Source organism: Eschrichtius robustus, chromosome 18 (assembly GCF_028021215.1).
Source record: "Eschrichtius robustus isolate mEscRob2 chromosome 18, mEscRob2.pri, whole genome shotgun sequence".
Taxonomy (NCBI): domain Eukaryota; kingdom Metazoa; phylum Chordata; class Mammalia; order Artiodactyla; family Eschrichtiidae; genus Eschrichtius; species Eschrichtius robustus.
Genome location: NC_090841.1, coordinates 40,714,089 through 40,736,431, shown reverse-complemented (window position 1 = coordinate 40,736,431; position 22,343 = coordinate 40,714,089). Strand labels below are relative to the sequence as shown.

The 22,343-nt window shown below is 36.4% G+C and overlaps 1 pseudogene; it reads left to right on the top strand.

The window, feature by feature from the left end:
- Positions 1–11,675, top strand: part of LOC137751859 (myb/SANT-like DNA-binding domain-containing protein 7) — a 68,356-nt pseudogene extending 56,681 nt beyond the window's left edge.
- The last annotated feature ends 10,668 nt before the right edge of the window (positions 11,676–22,343 follow it).

Sequence of the window (22,343 nt, the reverse complement as noted above, 5' to 3'; positions counted from 1 at the left end):
ATACAGGTAATTCACACTACTCATTTCTAACCTAAGTCTATTAAATTTTTTATTGTTCCAGTTAAAATATATCAGTCCTTTTTTTTTTTTTTTTAAACTTTGGGTTTGTTTATTTATTTATTTATTTATTTATTTATTTATGGCTGTGTTGGGTCTTCGTTTCTGTGCGAGGGCTTTCTCTAGTTGCGGCAAGTGGGGGCCACTCTTCATCGCGGTGCACGGGCCTCTCATTATCGTGGCCTCTCTTGTTGCGGAGCACAGGCTCCAGACGCACAGGCTCAGTAATTGTGGCTCACGGGCCTAGTTGCTCCATGGCATGTGGGATCTTCCCAGACCAGGGCTCAAACCCGTGTCCCCTGCATTGGCAGGCAGATTCTCAACCACTGCACCACCAGGGAAACCCTATCAGTCCATTTTTAAAAATAGAATTTATTTTTTACAGCAGTTTAGGTTTATAGCAAAATTGAGTTCACATATGTCACCTTCCCCCACACAATTCTAGACTTTCCTACTGTCAACATCCCACGTGAGATAGGTACACTTTTTACATTTGATGGGCCAACATTGATACATAATTATTACCAAACTTCATAGTTTACACTAGGGTTTACTTCTGGTGTTGTATGATATATGGGTTTTAACAAACATATGACAACATATGTCCACCATTATAGTTTTATGCACGATGGTTTAAATGCCCTAAAAATTCCCTGAGCTCTACCTATTTATCCCTTCTCCCCCACAAACTCCTGGCAATCACTGATATTTTTACTGTTTCCATAGTTTTGTCTTTTCCAGCTATGACCAGAGTCATACAGTATGCAACCTTTTCAGATCGGCTTCTTATACTTAGTAATATGCTTTTAAGGTCTCTCCATGTCTTTTCATGTCTTGATAGATACATTTTAGCACTGAATAATATTTCTTTATGAATACACAGCAGTATATTTATCAATTGGCATACTGAATGATATCCTGCTTTCTTCCAAGTTTTGGTAATTATGAATAAAAGGGCTATACACATATTTGTGCAGATTTTTATATGGAGGTAAATTTTCAACTTATTTGGGTAAATACCAAAGAGCGTGATTTGTGGATCATATTATAATAGCATGTTTAGTTTTGTAAGAAATAGCCAAACTGACTTCCAAAGAACCATTATACGACCCCTCCAGCAATTAATGTTAATTTCTGTTATATCCTCACCAGAATTTGTTGTTGTCAATATTTTAGACTTTAGTATATGTATTTTGATCCATTTCATATTTTTTCTGAAGGTCTATTTTTAGATTTACATTTTTGCCTGTGGATGTCAAACAGCATTTATTGAAAAAACTATCCTTTCTTCATTGCATTGTCTTTTCTCCTTTGTCAAAGATCAGTTGAAAATATTTTTGTGGATCTATTTCTGGACTCTCTATTCTGGGCCATTGATTTATTTGTCTATTCTTGTTGATATGATGGATTACATTAATTGATTTTCAGAAATTGAACCTGCTTGAACACCTGAAATAAATCCCACATAATTACAGTGTATAATTCTTTCTATGTATTGCAGGTTTAATTTTCTGCTATATTGTTGAGGAGTTTTACATCTGTGTTTATGAAAGGTATTGCTTTTTAGCTTTCTTTTCATATACTGTCTTTGGTTTTGGTTTTAGGGTAATGCTGATTTCAAAGAATGGGTTAGTAAGTATTCCTTCTGCTTCTGGATGAGATTGTTGGAAATTAGTATAATTACTTATTTAAGTGTTTGGTTAGAGTTCACCTGTGAACTCATCCAAGCCTGGTGCTTTCTTTTTTGTAATGTTATCAATTATTAGTACAATTTCTTTAATATATATAGTCCTGTTTAGATTGTCTATTTCTTCTTCTGTAAGTTTTAGTATATTGTGTCTTTCAAGAAATTGTTCCATCTCAAACTTGTGAGCATAGTGTTGTTCATAATATTCCTTTACTATTTTTTGCCCATGTGATCTGTATTGATAGGCCCCTTTCATTTCTTATATTAGTAGTTATGTCTTCTCTTGTCTTGGGTACCCAGGATAGAGGCTTACAATTTTATTGCTCTTTTTACAGAGCCATCTTTATTTTCTATGATTTTTAAATTGATTTCTTGTTTTTAATTTCACTGATTTCTCCTCTAATTATTATTATTTTATCCTACATCCTTTAGATTGAATTTGATTTTCTTTTAGTCATAGTTTTTGCAGTCTGAGAGGAGGGAGAGTAGATTTTCTTGTGATCTCCCTGCCTCAGCTAACTATTTTGTTCAAATAAATTTGAGAAATACTAAGGTAGATGGTCACCTTCCAGTTGTCCAAAAGAAAAATTTTAAAGTCTGACAGTTTTATTAAAATTAAACAAAGAGATAATTAAGTTGGCTAGTTGAGAATGTCCATTAAATATAATTAGATTTAATCAAATTAATACATTAATTTGTTAAACACATGAACTTAGTGGAGAAGAACAAGGGTAACCGAACATGATCCAATCTTTTGCTCTTAACTAAAGATCCATTTACACTTAAGAAACAATATAGTGAGAAAGTCAAGAATTAATCAAATAATCCTGAAAATACACATAAAATTATTGTGTTTAATTTGTTCACTGGTTTACCCCTATTGCCTAGCACAGTATGTAGTACATAGAAAATACTCAATAAATGTTGAATGAACTAGTTAGCAAATAAAACTGCAATATGGGTTATGAAATCAGGTCATCGGATTCTGTGAGAGTACATAACAGGAATAAATTATGTTCAAAACTAACATGGGTAGTTCAAGAAGATTTTCTGTATGAAATGGTGCTTGAACTGAAGTCTAAGAAATGAAGCAGGGTAAGAGTTGAGAGACATTCCAGTTGGAGAAGTCTATTCTACATGTGCAACAACCCTGTGGATGGAGAGAACATGACCATAAGAATTGTAACATGGCCAGTGCACCCCAAGAACACAGAACAGGGAGTGGGTGAACATGAAAATGATGAAATGGAAGGTAGGAAACAGTCTATTTTGGATTTTCTAGACATCGTTAGATATTTTGTTATGTTTGTACTTGTCACTTAGACATACACTCTATTTATTTTCAAAGAATAGAAGCAAGTGACTGCAATTTTCATAGTACATAAGCTATTTTCAAATCAAAATTGCTTGGTAATATAATATGTAAAATTTACTATAATACATCGTTCCTATCATGACAGAAATAGAACATAGGGTATATATCTGCCCCACCAATGAAATTGGAGACAAAGGTGAAAATAAGCCATGAAGTGATTATAAGGAAATGAAAAAGCTGTTCATGATTCATTGTGGAAGTGACTTACAAGCTCTTATTTCAGCTGGTTGCAGTATGTTATATTGAGCTGGCAGGAAACATCAAATTGTCAAATCCGAATCTCAGAAATTGGACATCTTTTTAGAGTATCAAGCTTTACTCATAAGTACAAATATACATATAATGAAATGTATAGGCAAAGCACAAGGTATTGAGATATGTGATGTAGTTTCCTAGGACCTTTTTTTTTTTTTTTTCTCATATTGGACACATGCTTTCTGCCCCCAAGTAACAGATGCATTCTCTGTGTGAGGTTGACATGTCATTTCATACAGCGGGGATCATTTAACATTTGAAACACCTCCATGTTATACCCCAGATGGTCAACTAGCTTATGTGACATTTTTCAGGTCCACACACAGCAGGAGGATCACAGACACCCTGTATTTGGCGTGCCTGAGTTAGGAGTAGGAGTCCTTAGGTATCCATCCAGCTGCACTATCCTAACATCAATTCCCACAAGTTTCAAAATTGTTTTCCATTTTCCTTACTGAGAATCAAACTCTTCCTGAACCAGTCTAGTGCCTGGAATCATAATAACATGAACTGCTCTATTTAGCTCTGTTTCCATCAAGTTGTGGTCTGTTGAAATGCTCCTAACAAAAGACAACACCCAAATTTTGTCTTTTCCTAGAAGCTACTGTTGATACTACTCTCCTGCCTCCCCCCACCCTGTTCCAGTTCAACAGATTAGATTCCCTAAGAAGTCATTGCAGCAAACCAGGTCAAGCTTATGCTCCCCATGACATTTTGGGCATTGCTTTGGGGTGTCAATCTCTTGCCTTAGGGTCCAGATTTATGACCACAATCATTTTTCTGGCCCTTAGACTTCCTTTATGATTTCTCCCCTTTTAGCCTGTCCTGACTAGGAATTCCCAGCTTAGTGCAGTCTTAGTCAACTATCTTTCTCTTTCCAAAATTGAAAGTACTTTTATATAAGGGCCAATTTAACCAAATAAAAGATTGTAGAATTACTGAATAGGTATTTAAGATAGAATGGTAAAAATGATATTTGATTCACTCTTTATATTGCCTACTCAGAAGTGGGAGAAAGCAACTTTATCTCAAAGAATACTGAAAAATTTATATGCAAGACAGTGTTCTATGTTCTGTGAATAATAGAAAAAATGAAAATACATGATTTCTATTTTGATACTCTGAAAATAACAATTGTAACACTCCTTGAGTTCCATATTTGCATTCATTCTTTAGAAAGAGAAATTAATAGATTGTGCTTATATTTTCAGGTGATTTCTGATATAGTAAGATTATAAAATGATTTGTTAAACAATATCTGTTTCAAATACTCTTTTTCAAAGCCAAAAAATGTGTTACTAGAACATGGGTACTTCTACTACAATCTTCCTAAGATTGAATTTAAGATCACTATAAAATAACTAAAACTAGATAAAATCTGGTCATATATAATATATTAAAAATTAATCTATTTGTGTTCACTTTCTTAAAAATAGGAACTTTCATATTTTTCAGACAGCATTTGTCCTTTTGAGTTTGTCTGAATAAATTCAGACACACTTGATGATTCAATCTATCTAAGCAGGGAAGCTCCTGTATCCAGGGAAACCAGTCTGGGTGGCCAGGACCTAAAGTTAAGACAGGAGGGGCCCTGCTGTCTGGGATGTAAGGAAGCAATCTGCTAGCCTTCTCTTTTAGTCAAGGCTTCTTTGTGTCTGTGACGCCTCCTGACCAATCTGGAAACACACCTATGTCCTTAGTCATGTTTGTTATCTACCACCTTACTGTCTGTAGCCACAATCCACCCATGGAGATGACAGTCACAATCAAAAGCAAACTTTTCCAGATCTGTACTGGTGTCCATGGTTTCACATGCCAGCAAGGAAACTACAGAAGGAACAACAGTTATCTCTTGAATCACAGTAAGAAACTTCTGTGATCTTCACTTAGCAGCTGCTTTCTCAGAGTCACTGAGCCAAAAAGACTGGCCTGTGTTTAATATAGTGTGAGAATTTAAGTTCCAGAATCAGAATGAATGGTTTGAAATCTTGGCTTTGCCATTTGTCACCTGTCAAGATCTTAGTGAATTACTTAACCATGTTGAGGCTCTGTAACCTTATCCAATAAATAAGGGTAAATATAGAGGCTAATTTAGAAATGTTGGGTGGATTAAATAAGAAAATGTATCTAATGGGTTTATTATGGTGTGGGAATAAAATAATAACTACTTAGTAATGATACCTGCTAGTATTTTTGTGATGTGTTCAACCCTTCTCTTCTTTGACTTCTGAGTATACAAAAATGTACCTGTATGTAGCTAAATATATTAGAGAATATGTTTTATGACAAAGGCTAAATTATATTTTCATGATATTATGCAAATCTTAGGTGTGAGATTTGCACTCTCTGCTGTGTCTACAGAAACAAAAGAGCAAGATAACAGAGTCTTTGAAAAAATTTCAAATCTGTTCACATGGTCCTAGGATGAGGCTGTGGGCTTGACTCTCTCACTTAGCCTTGGCAGTAGAGAGAGAGATAAATGCTCTGTCCTTTCTGCTTAGTTCTTACCTAGCCTTGATTGCCCAGCTCGTGACTTGGGTAAGAGTCTTTACCAGTCTTGATTGAGAGAAGAATGAACAGAGAGCATATGACTCCATCTTGGAAAGTAAATGTCCTGATTCCTATTAATCCATGAAGCAAGAAGAACAAGAAGAATGAGGGAGAGGAATGTAGTGTGTTTTAAATGATACTTGATGTCTAATAAAGTGAACCCTCTATACCTCTAATAAGTCATGACCCAGTGGATGTCAGTCTCTGAAACATCCACTCCTTTATAAAGGTGATGATAGAAAGCTCCCTTCCCAATGTTCTCTGCATAGGGAATGAATATTTCCTTTCTTAGATAAACCAAGACAGCTTCTTAAATGAATAGGCATAAGCCTCTTCTTTCCTCTAATCACATATTAGATAGATGGATAAGCAGATTATTGTAATTATCATCATCTCATCATTATAGTTGTTACATTTTAATTACTTACCTGTTTAACTGCAATTCTTACTTTGATCATTCATTCCAGGACAATTCTGAAAAAAAAAAAAAAAAACAACACAGAATTTCATCTATCACTGCAAAAGAATGACAAAAATTAAAGTCATTGGTGACCAGAGTTCCTTCCTCCATTTTCTATGAAACATTCCATGATTGCCATCAACATGGACTTTGCAGACACAATGTGATCCTGTCAACCACCTGTCACTCTGCTTGTGCCCTCAGTCAGGGCAAGTCTACCAAGCTTTACTCTTACAAACCATTCATTTTTCTGTTCATTATTGCCACTATAAAGTTGTTGACCTAAAACAAATAGACTGCCTGTTATTTCTCTAGCAAAAATGGGTTTATTCAGGATCAGTAGAGAATTGCAATTCAGGGTCTGCAACCATGATCAGCCATGTGCAACTTCCCAGCAGAGCAAGGGAAGGAAAACTCTCTTATAGTGGGGAAAAGGAAGTTGGGGGAGGGGGGGCTACTGTATAAAAAGAGTCTATAGCTTTTCATTGGCTGGGTTGTTGCCAGGAAAAAGAGGAGTCCTTCTTCTTCCCGTTGGGTTATGTTATCTTTGCAGGGCATAAGAGTTCCCCCTTCTGGTCTCCTGAACCTATTTAATTGAGGTTTCTGTTTATTAATTTTTTATAAACACACATTTGAAATATAAACAAGGTTTTATTATCTAGAAAAAGGAAATTCTGCTAGAAATTGAAAAATGGCATAAATTGTAAAGTAAACGCTTATTTTATATTGAGCCCTCTGATTAAAAATATGTCAATTTAAAAAAAATGTCAATTAAAATATCACTTAACATCTAATCACATCAACTGTGAGATTAAAATAAAGGTTTTAATGTAAGTCCATCTTTGAATTACTGAAATGCAATACATCATATATAGTATATAATATGTATGGTTATATCTGGCTGTGCATATCATTATTACTATCTGAATATAAATTAATGATATGAGTCCCCATCTACTTAAGTAATATAAATGCTAATTGAGCATACATTCTTCACCAGCTACTGTGCTACATTTTTCAGAATGAATAGCAACTTGTCCACATAAATTATCTTTGTAGGAATCACTCTCCCTATTTGGGGAGACATTTCAATAAAACAACAGTCTGAAGAAAATCAAGAACGTTTGGTTGGTGATATTACAATAGTTCATGCAGTGCAGGAGCTTTGGAAACAAGCAAGAAAATAAAAGAGGTAAAGCAGGTGATGAGATAAAGCACCATTTCTTCCAACAATGAGGTTTCCTTAATTTCAGTACTTGGTTATACAATGCACTGACCTTAAAAGCAGCAACTATTCTGCTACTATGTTGGTTACAGACATTTTCTGTGCCCTGTTTTGTTCTGCCGTTTTCGTGAAAGGAGGTGAAATATTTATTTTATTACTAGAAAGTAGAATGGTCTGTTAATCCCTGAAATTTGTCTTGTTTAGTAAAATTAAAAAGTTATACTTTTAGTTAAAATATTAACTAAACCAAATTTTACTGTTTTATGTGTTCATTAAAAAAATAAGTTACTGATTGAAACATACATTTATAAATTAGAAAGCAGTAAGTAAAGTTTGTTTTAATTTAAAAATATATTATATGTTTAATAGTATGGGTTCTACTATTTAAATAATGCTCATGGTGAAATTAAGAATCAAGAAATCAACTAATGCATGTAGTGAAGGGTGTGGTTAATGGATTTTACAAAATTCTCGGTCTTGAACTCATTTAAGAATACAATTTCAACATTTTTATATCCGGGGCCAGAGACTTGTGAAGCCCTTAATTAATTTGCTTTTTCAACAGCTTTTTCTTTTAGCTCTATGGTGATCTAGATGGTTACTTTTCTTCTAAAAAATTGAGGAATCCATAGAACCTCTGGTAACTTTCTATGAGGAAAAGGATAAAGCTAACAAAAAAAAAAAAAAATTCTGATTTTTATTCCCAAAACATAGTTTGATATTTGAATTATTTATTGTCAGCATGGTTTTCCACTCCATTTTGACCATGTACAATATATAAACATTTCTGCCTTTGATAAGCTGACTTACCAAACTAAAATTCTATCTAGCATCATATTTGTTCTGAAAACATCTTTTGTGTATACATTTATATTTTATGGTAAACTCAGTATAAAACTTTTTAATTAAACAATTTGAACACATGCATGTGTATATATCAAACAATTTTCAGATTTTTGCATTTGACAGTGAAAACTGAATGTTGTTTTTGGAGAGCTCCATGACAAATGAGCTTTTAATTGTGCTATGTTCCATGAATTCTGGACTCCATTTAGATGGTACACAGCTCTCTTTAAGTAAACTCAAATGAAAAACAGAAATAATTAAGCAATTAATAGCCTGGTTATAAAAAGATTGTCTGATTTAACATTAATTGTAGTTAACATTATTAATAGTTTATTTATAAAATTTAATACTTAAAATGGCTATAAATTAGCTGTCCATTTCCCTCTTTTTAAATATAAGGGAACTGAACCATATAGGTAGAGAGTATTAGAGACTATATGTTAAACCTATGTATTTTAGATCTAAAGACTACATTCTTCACTATGACAATGTGTTGATTTAATATGCTTAGAAAGCATATGCATAATAATTCACCTCTCTGTATTATTTCCCCATGACCACTCTATAGGTACCCTTCAAACAGCTTATACATATAACAGTGTTTATTTAACTGTACTTAAAGTGCATTCAATTAAATTACAGACAACACTGAGAAAATACTTTTGGCTCACAATTTAAAATTATACTCAAAAGAAAGCTATGTTACATGTTTTTCTCCCTCAAATATGATATCTTAATTTTCCTTTATCAGAATAATTTTCTTCTTATAACCAGTGTGCTTGGAGATGGCTATCTGGTTTGTAGATAACGTATCTTGTTCATAGATAATTATTGTGTGGTAGGATAACTTTCAGGATTTATTTTTTAAGGCAACAGTAATTAAGTCACAAACCTTATAACTTAAAATACCATTTAAACATAATGTTATAACAATAAAAGATATTTTAAAAAGTGAAAACAAATAAAAATTATTTTGTTTATAATTCTATTAGCATACGATAATGACAGTTTTTTAATTTTCCATTTTGTTTTCTAAATTTTATTCATTATAAAACTGTTATTCTTTTATGTCACTGCAAAACTGTCTTTCATATTGCTTACACGTAAATATTCAGTCATGTCACTATATGTAGGTAGGAATTTTCAGCAGTTACTACACGCTTAGGATTTCTAGGCATCTTCATGTACTCAGCTGTCCTGGCTTCCCGTTTTGCGGTGTGTTCTAATAGTAATGTTGATGGCTCAGAGGTGAAACTGATTTAATCCAAAATGTCAATATTACTATTTAAGATTAGCCTTTTATACAGAATTGGTATGTTTAATGCTACCCACCAATAATAGTTTGTTTCTTTGTACTGTCAGGACCCAATATAGTATGATTTGTTTGAGAAAAGATATTATTATCTTATTTGCATTTATTTCAACTGCTCCATGCTTCAAAATCTAGTCATTTTTCACACTTACTCAAAAAAAATTTTTTTTTTAATCCTAAACACTTCATATATCTATACAAACAAAGAGGAAAAGAAAATAAATCACTAGTAAGCAAGCACAAAATAATCTATCACATACTAGAAATTCCAAGGACTATTCTCTGAAATATAATATTAAGAAATCTAGGGCCGGGCGCTGTTGCGGCGCGGGGACCACTCGTTACTGCTACCGCCGTCTCTGCCACCTCATGGCGGCCATCGGGGTTCACCTAGGGTGCACATCAGCCTGTGTGGCCGTCTATAAGGATGGCCAGGCTGATGTAGTTGCCAATGGTGCAGGTGACAGACTTACTCCAGCTGTTTTGGCTTACTCAGAAAATGAAGAGGTTGTTGGATTGGCAGCAAAACAAAGTAGAATAAGGAATATTTCAAATACAGTAATGAAAGTAAAGCAGATCCTTGGCAGAAGCCAGAAATGCGGTCCTTGGACCTGGCTTCTCAGCAATTAGCCCCGAGAGGGAAGAATCGGCTGGCTCCTGGAGATAGACCGGAGCACACAGAACCTCCCCACACCTTCAGATCAGCACCTTGCTGCCCAGGAGCCTCCTCCAGCTAGCCTTCCTTCGCAGTCCGCTGTGACCACTTCCAATAGCAGTGCGGGCATCCGGTGGTCCAGACAGGAGACACCGACGCTTCTCTCCATACTAGGTGAGGCACAGTATATTCAGCGCCTCCAGACCGTACATCACAATGCAGACGTCTAACAGGCTGTGTCTAAGCGGATGCAGCAGGAAGGCTTCTGCCGCACCGAGAGTCAGTGCCGCTCCAAGTTCAAAGTCCTGAAGGCATTATATTTAAAGGCCTATGTGGCCCACGCCACAAGTATGGGTGATCCACCACACTGTCCCTTTTATAGATACGTTGGATCACCTTCTCCGAAGTCAGAGAGTGACTGACGCAGACAACTTAATGGAGGAGGCTGCTTGGACCCAGCACTGTAATCAGAACTTGGCAGCCCCTGACATCCAGGGGAAGAAGGAACCAGCATTCTGGGAGCAAAGAGGACTCAGGCAGCAGATCATCAGCCTACCTTGAAAACAGTTAAGGAATCAGAGGAGGATTGTCAACTGAGGATCAGTGACCAGATGAGAGAAACCAGTGACCTTGAGGACTCCAGGGATGAATCCTCGGGTGCAGGGAGCTCTCAAGGAACCCCCAGCTACAGCAGCTCCCACCACCTTTCCAGAGGTGCAGCTCCTCCCTGTCAGAGCAGCCCCATGACCAGACTGGGAGTGTCTGGTGAGCCCAGCCCCTGCACCAGCTCCGGCTGAAACACTCCCGGGGTGGCCTCGGCACAGCGGCCTCCAGTCTCCTCCTCCAGAGCTCCTTTTGCTTCTGGTGGGGATGGGCCTTTGACCAGGGAGCCCCCTCCCAGGTGGGCGAGGTGAAGAAGGTGGTCAGTGGCCAGGACTATTGCAGCCAAGTTGGCAGAAAACAGGAGATTGGCACGAGAACTTACAAAGTGGGAGGAAGAAAAATTGGACCGGCTGATTGCCATTGGCAAGGAGGCCAGCGCTCAGCAGGACCCTGCCAACGAGCTGCGCAGGGATGCTGTGGTCGCGGTCAGATGCTCGGCCACAGCGGCAGAAGAGGCAACCAGTGCTTTTCAGCTAGGTCTTGAAAAGTTGCTTCAGAGGTTAATTTCAAACACCAAAAGTTATCTGATCACACAAGGGTGTATTTCCTTCTCTGGCAGAGGCCCGGGTCCAACAGCTGCCTTCTGGTAATCTGGCTCCTTTTCCGTGTCTTCAGAAAAAAAACGAGTGGATGGACCATTAAGGTGCAGACGGGTAGGAATATACTTGCTTCTCCCAAGCGTCTCCACTAGTTGAAAGACCTTTCAGAAACATGAGTGGTGGCCTGGTAGACAATGGAAGTAGCCAAGTCCAGAGAGCTAGTTAGCCCTGGCTTCATCACTGATGTGCGACAATTTAGTTTACCTCTCAACACCAGTTTCCTCGGCTGTTAAAACGGGGCAACCTGCCTACCTCACAGGGTTGTTGTGAGGATCAGATGGCTTAAATAGATGTGAAAGGATTTAAAAGTTTACAAGCACTATACACATGGAAGTTATTAAAGCATATGACCTTGGCCGAGGTCATGCTAGGGTGAGGCACAAGATATAGGGTGAGCTGACAAGATATAGAATTAAGGTTGTATACCAAGACCTCATTGCTTGAATCTACTAGTTTAACTTGACTGCTTCCTGGAGTTTACAATCTTCATTTCTTTAAATCTCTCTTTAGCTCATTAGGCTAATATAGACACAACACGTATTAGTACATTTATCTCTTATATCTTCACTGCTGTGTCTGTGACATGCCCACTAGCAAACACTCAATAGTCAAACCATCTTTCCCTCCATTTTACTAGTCCTTAGTCTCTTATCACTATGGATATAATTCAGAACTGACAGGGAGCCACAGTCGTGTGTTTTGGTTCATGTCAATCTTTGATATAATGAGAAATTGGCTGTCTTATAAAATATTACATGTAAGTAAATTCTTTGCATTCCATATTTTTTAGGTTCCTTGATTATGCATAATTATATATCTTTAGCTTTGGTTTGCCATTTGGACATCGTTGAAACAATTTGGATTATATCAGTTTCCCAAAGGCTTTTAGCTAATTTTGTTCTTCTCTGTTAGCCTTTTTTCTGTCTAGTATGTTACAGAAGGAAAGCCCTAGAAAACTTTTCTTCTAGGGAATTTTCCAAAGTCACTTTTTCTCACAAGATATAGACAGAAGTTCACCTTGTTAATGGCATATGATGGAATAGAACAGCTTTGGGAACAGTTGGGTGGTGTGGATAAGGATGGCCTGCAATAGGCAACTCTTTTTAAGCACCAACCCTCCACAAATCCATCCCCTTTTCCCTCCAAAACACATACACTTCCTAGAGGAGATATGATGGTGTTGAGCCATGCTTCCAATTTACTCTAGAAGGGAAGCCATTTACCAGCCTTCGTTAACCTAACTTAAAGCTCTTAGTGGTTATTTAGTACTTTCAGAAAGTACAAAAAGGAAACTTGGAATTTAAAAAGCTTTCCTCTAATCAAGAGTCTGAAAAAATGTGCAGGCATGTTGGGAGAGGTTTTATTTTATATTTTGCCAGCTTGATTGCTTACCTAAATGCTGGAAATACCAATGCTGGAGAAATGGTCCAAACCACAGTGGGAACATACTGGAAGCAGGAATAGATGGCAAGCTTCTCTGATGAATGGGCGATTATGTTGAAGCAGCATGAGGTAGAACACACTGGAATCTAGTCAGAACCCTCAGATTCTAATGCTGCCACAGTTCGTTACATTGAGCAAATCACTTGCCCTTTTTGTGCCTCGGTTTCTTTATCTCTAAAATGAGATGTTTGTACTAGATAACTTTTCTTGTACCTTCCAGTTCTAAAAAATTAGATGAATAGCATAACAAAAGGCAAAATGAAATTCTGATTGCAATATCTTCAGTCACAGCAGCGTATTAATGTATGTGAAATACTGGTAACAATTGTGTCTTAAGGAAGCATTCTACGGTATTAATATTTATGAATGTACTCATGAACTTCTATAAGCACCACACTCACACAGATTCCTTGCTTTAAAGGAGTATATGTTTAAGGCACGGAAATGGAGATATATATATATATTTTTTCTCAGTTGTTTTAGGACCTTACGTGGAGGGGTCCATGTCAGTTACAACTGGATAACGCTACTGTAGATAGGTAGACTTTCCAGAAAACAGGAAAGGACTTGAATGAGTTAGCCCTGTACTATATTTATCTATTAATGGTAGCAAAGTACACAGGCAGGGATTTATTTGAGATAAGAGAAGTGCTAAAGAGCAGAAGTCAAGGTGAACTTTGGAGGTAGTAGTGTGCAGATCTAATGGGCAAGAGCAACTTTAAGGTTGGGAATAAAACTAAAGGGAAAAATCTTTAAAAAGTAAACAGAAAAAACAGGCCAAATCTTGTGAAGAGGAGGGAAGTCATAATAAGGGGAGGCTGTAGAGAAACAGGCCCAGAAATCTTGTCTGAGCTCTAGGTCCAGCCGTGACCCCCTGTCAGTCTGCAGGCAGGTCACTTCACCATTCTGTACCTCAGGTCCCTCACTTATCCAGTGGGAGGCTATCCCAGCTACCACGCAGGAGCTGTGTGAGGGCCCAGTGGACAGATGAATGTAAAGACAGATGTTTCCAGACATAGTGGGCTCTGTACTGGGACAGCGCGGGAAAGAAGCCCAGTAGCACGCGAGTGCTGGTGAGTGAGGGGCAGGGGCCTGCTGACTGCAAGGGACACTTCAGGAGGGAGGAAGAGGAGGAGGATGAAGGCCATGGTACTGTGGTAGGAGTGATGCTCTGCCTCCTGAAGCCCTCAACGTAAATGGTGCTGTGTATGCCAACCTCCCACCACCCTCTGTCTCTCTGTTAAGTAACTTAATCCTGGTATGGACGAATAAAATTTTTATCTGTACATAAAAAAAAAAAAAAAGAAAAGAAATCTAGTTAAAGAAAAATCTTCTATGAATGAAAATATTCTGCTTCAATAGAGATAATCTAACTGGGAAAGAAGTAAGAAGAATTCTTGGCTGATTCACACAGATAACTTCAAATTCAGATAAGCGAAAGCTATACTAATCTGAGAAGGCTTTGTGTCTCTGAGTTAGTACCATTGAGATCAGGTGAAAACTGTAAAGAGAATACAGAGGTGAGTATTAGGTTATCTCAGGTCAGTTCCTGTAAAAATGTAGATAAATAAGAAAATACAATGAAAAATAAGTAAGACAGGATTAGAACTATCTCTGCCAAATATTAAATGTATTATATCTCCACAAAATAATTTGAAAAGTGAGGTACTAGCATAAGAAAAGATCAAATGATGAAACTGACTTGAAAAGACTATAGTAGTTCATATCATATTCAAGAATTACATGAAATAAAGAATTATTGATCAATAAAGAAGAGCTATTGAGTAAATGAGTTTGTGTGTAAATATATCCATTATAATATAAATACACCCAAATTAAAACCAACTGTGTTACACAGGCCAATATTAGAAATGAATAAAAGTTCAAAAAAATAATAAAAACATTTTGAATAGTTAATTTAAAATGTGAAGGACAAGAGATGATGTCAGCAAGATGGTGGAAAAGGAAACCACAAACCCTCCTTTCTACCATGAGGGCACTAATTCAACAATATGTAGACCAATTTCCTTTGTGAGCAATCTAGATTCCAGTTAAAAGGTTCCTGCACCCCTGTTGAGTTTGAAACCACTTACACTGGCAGGAAAATCTGTGTACACTCTCACCATATTCCCTCCCTCTGGGACAGTGTGAAATGATCAAGAGGATCAAGCTGCTTTCTGGGGAGGAAAAGAGAACATTGAGCAATGTTCAAGGCTGACTTTTGATAGAGGGGGCTGCCTGAAGGACTGGTTTCTGTCTCTCACATCTCAGAGCACTGATTGGCCCACCATACCCTAGATGCCTGGGGACCACTGAGAACAAAAGAGAGCTGGCCACATGCTGCTGCTGCAGAGCACCTGCACTACAGCAGAGGAAGGCTGAGACAGGTCAGAGGCCGCTCCCAGGAGGGAGAAAGAAAAGAGTGGAGCATGTGTCCAGTGTTTTGGCTTTTTGAGGAATGCCTGAGGAACCAGTTCCATGTAGCCTGACTTGGGGTGCTGAGGGGACCTGACATACTCTAATACCTGCAGGCCATTGAGACCAAAAGACGAGTTGAGCAGCATGCTCATTAAATGAGAAACACAGTAATTAATATTTTATATAATTCAATCTTAGACTTCTTTCTGCTCTTAGTAAGACTAGAAAGAAACATAAAAGAACATAGTAGTTATCTTTGGATTAGGCAATTTAGATGCCTTTAAAAAATTCATTATTCTTTCAAGTAGTTTTCAAATGTTAGTAGACAAGCATATAATACATTCAAATACGGAAAAAATTAAGATGAAATATAAGAAAAAATCATTTACAGTAGTTAAAATACTATACACTTAACATAATAGTGTAAGTTGTAAAACATATTTGCAAATTCCTTGGCATAATGCCCATTAAGAGATCAGGTTTATGTCCCTTCTTATTGAATTTACTGACTTGTTTGTAACCAGTGGAAAGCAGCAGAACTTGTAATCTGTGACTTCCCAACATGCTCTTGGAATGCTTACTCTGGAGGAAGCAGCTATTATGTAAGAAGTCTGAACACCTTGAGATCCTCAGGCTGGGGAGGCCAAGGTTTGGCACGCAGATTCACAGCCCCAAAAGAGCTCTTAGCTGCCCTGGCCAAGTGGGGGAGCCATTTTGGATGTCTGCCGTCCTAGTCAACATCTGACTGCAATGATGTAAATGTCCTCAAGCTAGAATTGAGCCATTTGAGCCATTCATGAAACCTGGAGCAAAATAAAATGATTATTTGAATATGCTAAATTTGGGGGTAATTCGTCATACAGCAATAACGGGACAAAAATTTTCACGTAGGTGGTAATGTATTTGGTCAATATATGTACAACAATATTAAAAGGGCTACAACATCCAAAGGTAGTGGTGGATGATCCGATAGTCATTACACTCAGATATTCAATCTTAATTTGTGTTAATTAATGATAACTATTCCACAATATGTTTTGTTTTGTTGTTGTGTGATTTTTTTAAGGACTTACAACTTACTAGAATTGTCCCAAATATAATATGTATTTTAAAATTAGACCTTCTTGTAAATTCCAGTTTACCACATTACTTTTGTTACCATTTTTAGAGAACCAGTTTCTCCTATGGAAATCTTTAATAGTTATTGTAAGGATTAAATAAAGTTATGTATATGAAGCACTTAGCAGTGTGACTACTCTATAGAAGATATATTCAGTAAATAGTAATTATTAGTTATAATAATAATAAAATAATGCATATTCTCAGCACTGTGAATTATAAAGCTGAAAAACAATACTGATTCAGTTCATTATGTTTTAATAATATTTTCAAGTGATGCAGTAAGTGGCAACATTCTGGATAAGTAAATTAGCCATTTATTAATGCTTCTGTATAAAACTGAGTTTTTGTTGTTGCATTAAATAGTTGATGTATACTATTTTAAATTATTTTTCAAAACCATAAAATTTTGTTAAATTATATCTAGTTTTTCTTGTCTTCTTTTCACAGGGAGAGTTTTCAGTTTGAACACTGCCATCAGTGATTCTCTAATGGGGTAGAAGAGCTTCAGTTAATGAAATGAAAGCAAAGAAAAATTATGACAGATAACTACATGATAATCCTTTCAAATTTTAGTGTTTTTTAGCTATTTACTATTTACTTAAGAAATTTTATAAATAAACTTTTTTAAAAGTTTTTATTTTTACTCTTTTTATTTAAGTAGCTTTATAAATGAAGGTTTTCTTGTAATTTATTTTTCCTTTAACATAGATTAACTTTCCTGTAGACTGAAAAAATGCACAACCTGAAAGTTGAGAATTATATTTTATTTGGTGGACAATCTGAGACTTAAACCCAGTACACAGGACTGTCAGATAGCTCTGAGAGACTGCTCCGAAGAGGCAAGAGGAAGAGCCAGGATATATAGGAGTTTTTGCGACAAAGACAACGTAGTCAGAACTTCAAAAGATTACTGTTAATTAAAGAAAACCAGATATATCAAGTTAATGGATTTAACACTTTTCTTGGTGTAGGCTCAATTGAAATCATTCCTTTGATGTGTACTTTAACTATCTAGGCCCAGCATCCTGCTTTTCTCCATCTTGAATCCCCTCAGGGTGCATAGTTTCAGGCAGCTGCATTGGCTGAGGGCTTGGCAGCAGGCAGCCCATTTGTCTCCATCCTGAGTTCCCTTCAGGGCTCACGGTCCAGGGTGGCTGTAGTGTTTTGATGGCTGCAACATCCTTTGTTTACTGATATGGCAGACAACATTTTTTCATTCATATCCCTTAGAGGAGCATGGACTCCTCATTCCTAAGACACTTGGATCTAGATCTAGTCAGCAAACCAAATTCACATTATAAGTTATATATGTATTGTAATAAATCTCTATCAGCTGTTTTTAAAATGAATTATATTTTTCAAATATATGTAATTTTTAGATTTTTATTTTCAAATATCTAAATTTGTTCTTCTGTTTCTAAATTTAATGTGAGTAAAGTTTATTTTTGTGATGCCTATTTATGTTTATCCACTTCAGAGTAAAATAATTCTGTTATGAAAATCTATTTCTATCATTTCTTTGCTACATATCTATGGGTATTACATTAACCACTTTTTAACCAGTTTTCTCTGTTTAAAATGAGTGTAGTAATATTTATTTTGTAAGACTGTGGTGAGTATGAAAATAATTAAACTCTTTAAAATACTTAAGAACTGATAAATCATGTGAACACTTCAAAAGTGAGGCTTTGATTAGTATTATAAATAAATAAATAAATATAAAGTTATATTCCTATATCATATATACTAGTGGATCTTTGGGATTAAAGCCCCATTTTTTTTTTTTTTTTTTGGCCTCCCAGTGCAGCTTGCGGAATTTTAATTCCCAGAGATCGAATCTGGGCCCACAGCAGTGAAAGAGCACAATCCTAACCACTGGACTGCCAAGGAATTCCCTAAACCCTCATTTTAATCTTATATATGTATATCCATGTGTACTCAACTATACTCATATATGTATATTAGATTACACAGATATTATTTGTACTGTATATAAAGTATTATGTATATATAATATCTATTATAAATATCCCTAATACTCTAATATCTACCTATCGATCTATCTATCCAATTCATGAAGCCCTAACCATTCTCATTTTATAATACAGTATTCACCAAAGTAACCTTAACATTTCCTTCCGCTTGATCAAGCTTTAGACGAGCTTATTCCTATCTCTAAGCCTCTGAACTCACTCCTAGCTTCCACCCTTACAGAATCCAAAGGACCTAAACCCCAAGGCCTCTGACTTCCCTCTGCTTCTAGAATTTACTTTAGAAAATTGCAAATTATTTCTTTTCCCTTTGAGATATAAATATTTTTAAAAGTTTCTTGCACATTTTACAAGGCAGGGTTGTCTTTTTCAGGGACCTGGAAGCCATCCCTTTGAAATATAACCGTCAAGGAAGACAGCACTCTTTTCTCTCAATTTTTGTGGAAGTGTAGGAGCCCAACTACAGACAACTTTCCCCAAATTGTGAAACTACTTGCAGTCATGAAACTGTCATGAAGTTACTGGACAGTTTGCTTTTCCTTTGGGTAAAGCCAATCAGCAAACACAGATGGCCTATGATCCACACACCGTAGCTCTTAAAAACACATTTTTTGTTTTGACAGTATTGTTACTGAGTCCAAGCTGGTACTGCTCACCACAGGACAGATGAATAAATCTGGAGACAAGTTATTGGGGCAAGGAATAGTGACTTTATTTGGAAAGCCAGCAAACCAAGAGGATAGTGAACAAGTGTCCCAAAGAACCATCTTACCTGAGATAGAATTCAGCCTTCTTTTATACTAAAAATGAAGAGGGTGTGGTTGGTTGTTGCAAACTTCTTGGTATCAGAATCCTTTGTTCTTGCAGCTGTCCATGTAGGTCAGGTTATGATGTTCCTGTAATCCTCCAATAAGGCAAATGTTATTCTCTGTTCTGCAACTTTTTATCTCCATATGAATGAAAAGGTGTTATACCTTTAAAGGTCAGAGCCTTGAGAATGCGCTATCCTGTATATTTCAGACTATAGGCAACATTCTTAACTAATAGCAAAAGCAATGGAATACAAAGGTTAAAGTAAGAGAAACAAATCCAATATGGAGTCAGGTTTGTTCTTCCCTATTACAGTATCTTTTTAATGAAATAAAGAGAAAAAGAAAAAATATATTCCTATGTCATATGTAGTAGGGGATCTTTGGGAATAAGTCCCATTTTAATCTTATCAGCCTTTTGTTTGAAAATTATAATTGAATCAGTGTAATTACTTCTAATCTGCATTTCATAAAGTTATGGCCAATTTTATCAAGAAGTTATAATAAAAATTATGATTAGTAAGCAGGATATCATGTAGAATATATTGCTAACCATGAAATTAATGGCCACTCCCAAACACCTTATCTAAACAAACAACCTTCAACCCAAAGGCTTGTCTCAATCAGAAAGTATCATGCTTGTTTATATATTAACCTTGCTGCTTGTTTACTATCTCCCTCATTGTAATGCAGATTCCCTGGAGGCAGGGACATTGTCTTGTTTGTTTACCATGGTATCTCCAGGGTCAGGCCCAGGGGAAAAATTAAGTAAATATGAATTAATGCATAAATGATTCATGAAATAGAATCTGGAAATGATTAGCAATCAAGTATTTGGAAAGCTCTTTCTCATTTACTCTTTCTTTCTTAGATCCTATTTGATTCATTGCTTTCTTTCTTTTTAAGTCAATCTCACTTTTTCTGTGTGCACATAGCCTGAAATAGTTTCTGCAAAATCCCTGAGTTTACATAATCTGAAATCAATCCATTTTCAAGGATAATTGACTGTCTCTCAGACCCAATCCCAAATTTCTAGAAGATAATCTGATTAATTTATTTTGGGTTAGCATTCATCCACTGACAAAGTATATGGCTAAGCAAGAAAAATCATGTGTCACCTACCTGATTACTGGGGATCTATCCCTATTTGATTGGAGAGTGTCTCAACAGTATCTTTTATAATATATTTTATGATAAAGATAGTCACTACTATATTAGAATTTATTGTGGTTGTCAAGAGATATTTGTTGATGACAAAATTAAAGTGGAAGTTTTAAAACATGGACTGCCCCCCCTTTTTTTTTCATGCCCAGCTCATGGAGAATGAGGTCTATGCTCTTGCCCCTTGAATCTGGACCTTGTAAGCAGTAGAATAAAGCATTGGTGACACCAGGCCAATTTATGAGTTCAGACCTTAAGGAACTGACATTTTCCTTGCCAAGTTCTATGCTTAATTATTAATAGTGTATATACATATATATATATAACAGAAGCTACCTGCATTTAATTCTGATTTATACTCTGATTTCACCTTATTCAATTAAACAATTAATCACTTCCACTCTGTCTTGCTACAAATATTCATTTGAATTTAGTTTTTAGGTAAAGGAAAAATTAGGCTTTTTTCAACAGGGATCTCAAAAAATGCAAATAACAGTGATTTTCTCAGTTATGTTTTGGGACATGCCCACTGGTAACAAAAGGTGCCTAGCTGTGATAGGGATTGAGTAGGATAATCAAATAGTCAGCTTAGAAACCCCATTAGGGGATTGTAGATAGAGAGGGAATTTTAGGGGGTTTGGGAGACCACACTAAGATTAATGATCACTCAAGAAATTAATGGGACCATCCTGAAACAACGTAGGCTTGCTTGACTCATAAAGCAGAACAAGTCGCTTAGCATCAAGGCCAGATTGGCTTGCTTAACAACAAAATCAAGCCAACTTGATTAACAACAAAATCATGCAACAGACATGGCCCTAAACGATAAAACAATGGTGGCATGAGACCTACATCCTGCTCAATGAGCTCAATAAGTTAATGACCCCCAAAACATGCTCTTTGACCCCTAGGACATGTTCTTTGCACAATACGCTAAAAACAATAAAACGATAGTGGAGAATAAGACCTACAACCTGCCCAGTGGTGTCATCAAGTTAATGACCTCCAGGGCATTCTCTGTGCACATATAAAAGCAATCATTTATGGAAAGGTGACATTTCAAAGTGAAGGACCCTCACTGCACTGAGACCTGAGATAATTTTTCCAAAGTGCCATGACAGTCCCAGCCTGACCATTTAGGGACAAAAAACCCAACCTGGAGGAGGAACAGATGATGAAAGCATGACGTCTACTCAAGAAAGACAAAGAAGGTCTTCTCTCCCTTCCCTCTCTTCCTTTGATTATAAAAACGTAACCCACTAAGTATTTGGGGCAGTGCAATGCTTGCCTGCCTGCTTATAAGCCTCACAAGTATCCTATTTTAATAAATCACTTCTTATCTATCACTTTGCCTCTAGCTGAATTATTTCTGTGCTGAGACATAAAGGACCCGGCTCCTAGGAGCCCCCCGAAATGACACCTAATGGTTTCAGCTGTGTCTCTTACATAATGATTATTCTTAATGATTATTGATAAAGCAGGGTGCTTTAAATTATATTTTTAGCAGAGTTCTAAAAACAGAACAATCATTTAATGAATATTTATGGATTGACAGATTGATTAATTTTACAGGTATCTTGTGCAGTAGAAGTGAAGGTCAGCAATGCTTCAAGCATGTGGAGCAAAAATGGAAAAGAAATCCAGCCTTGTTTAATAAAGGTAACTAAGGAAAACTGAGGAATAATGTTAAGCATTGGTGGGTGGAGGTGGGAGGA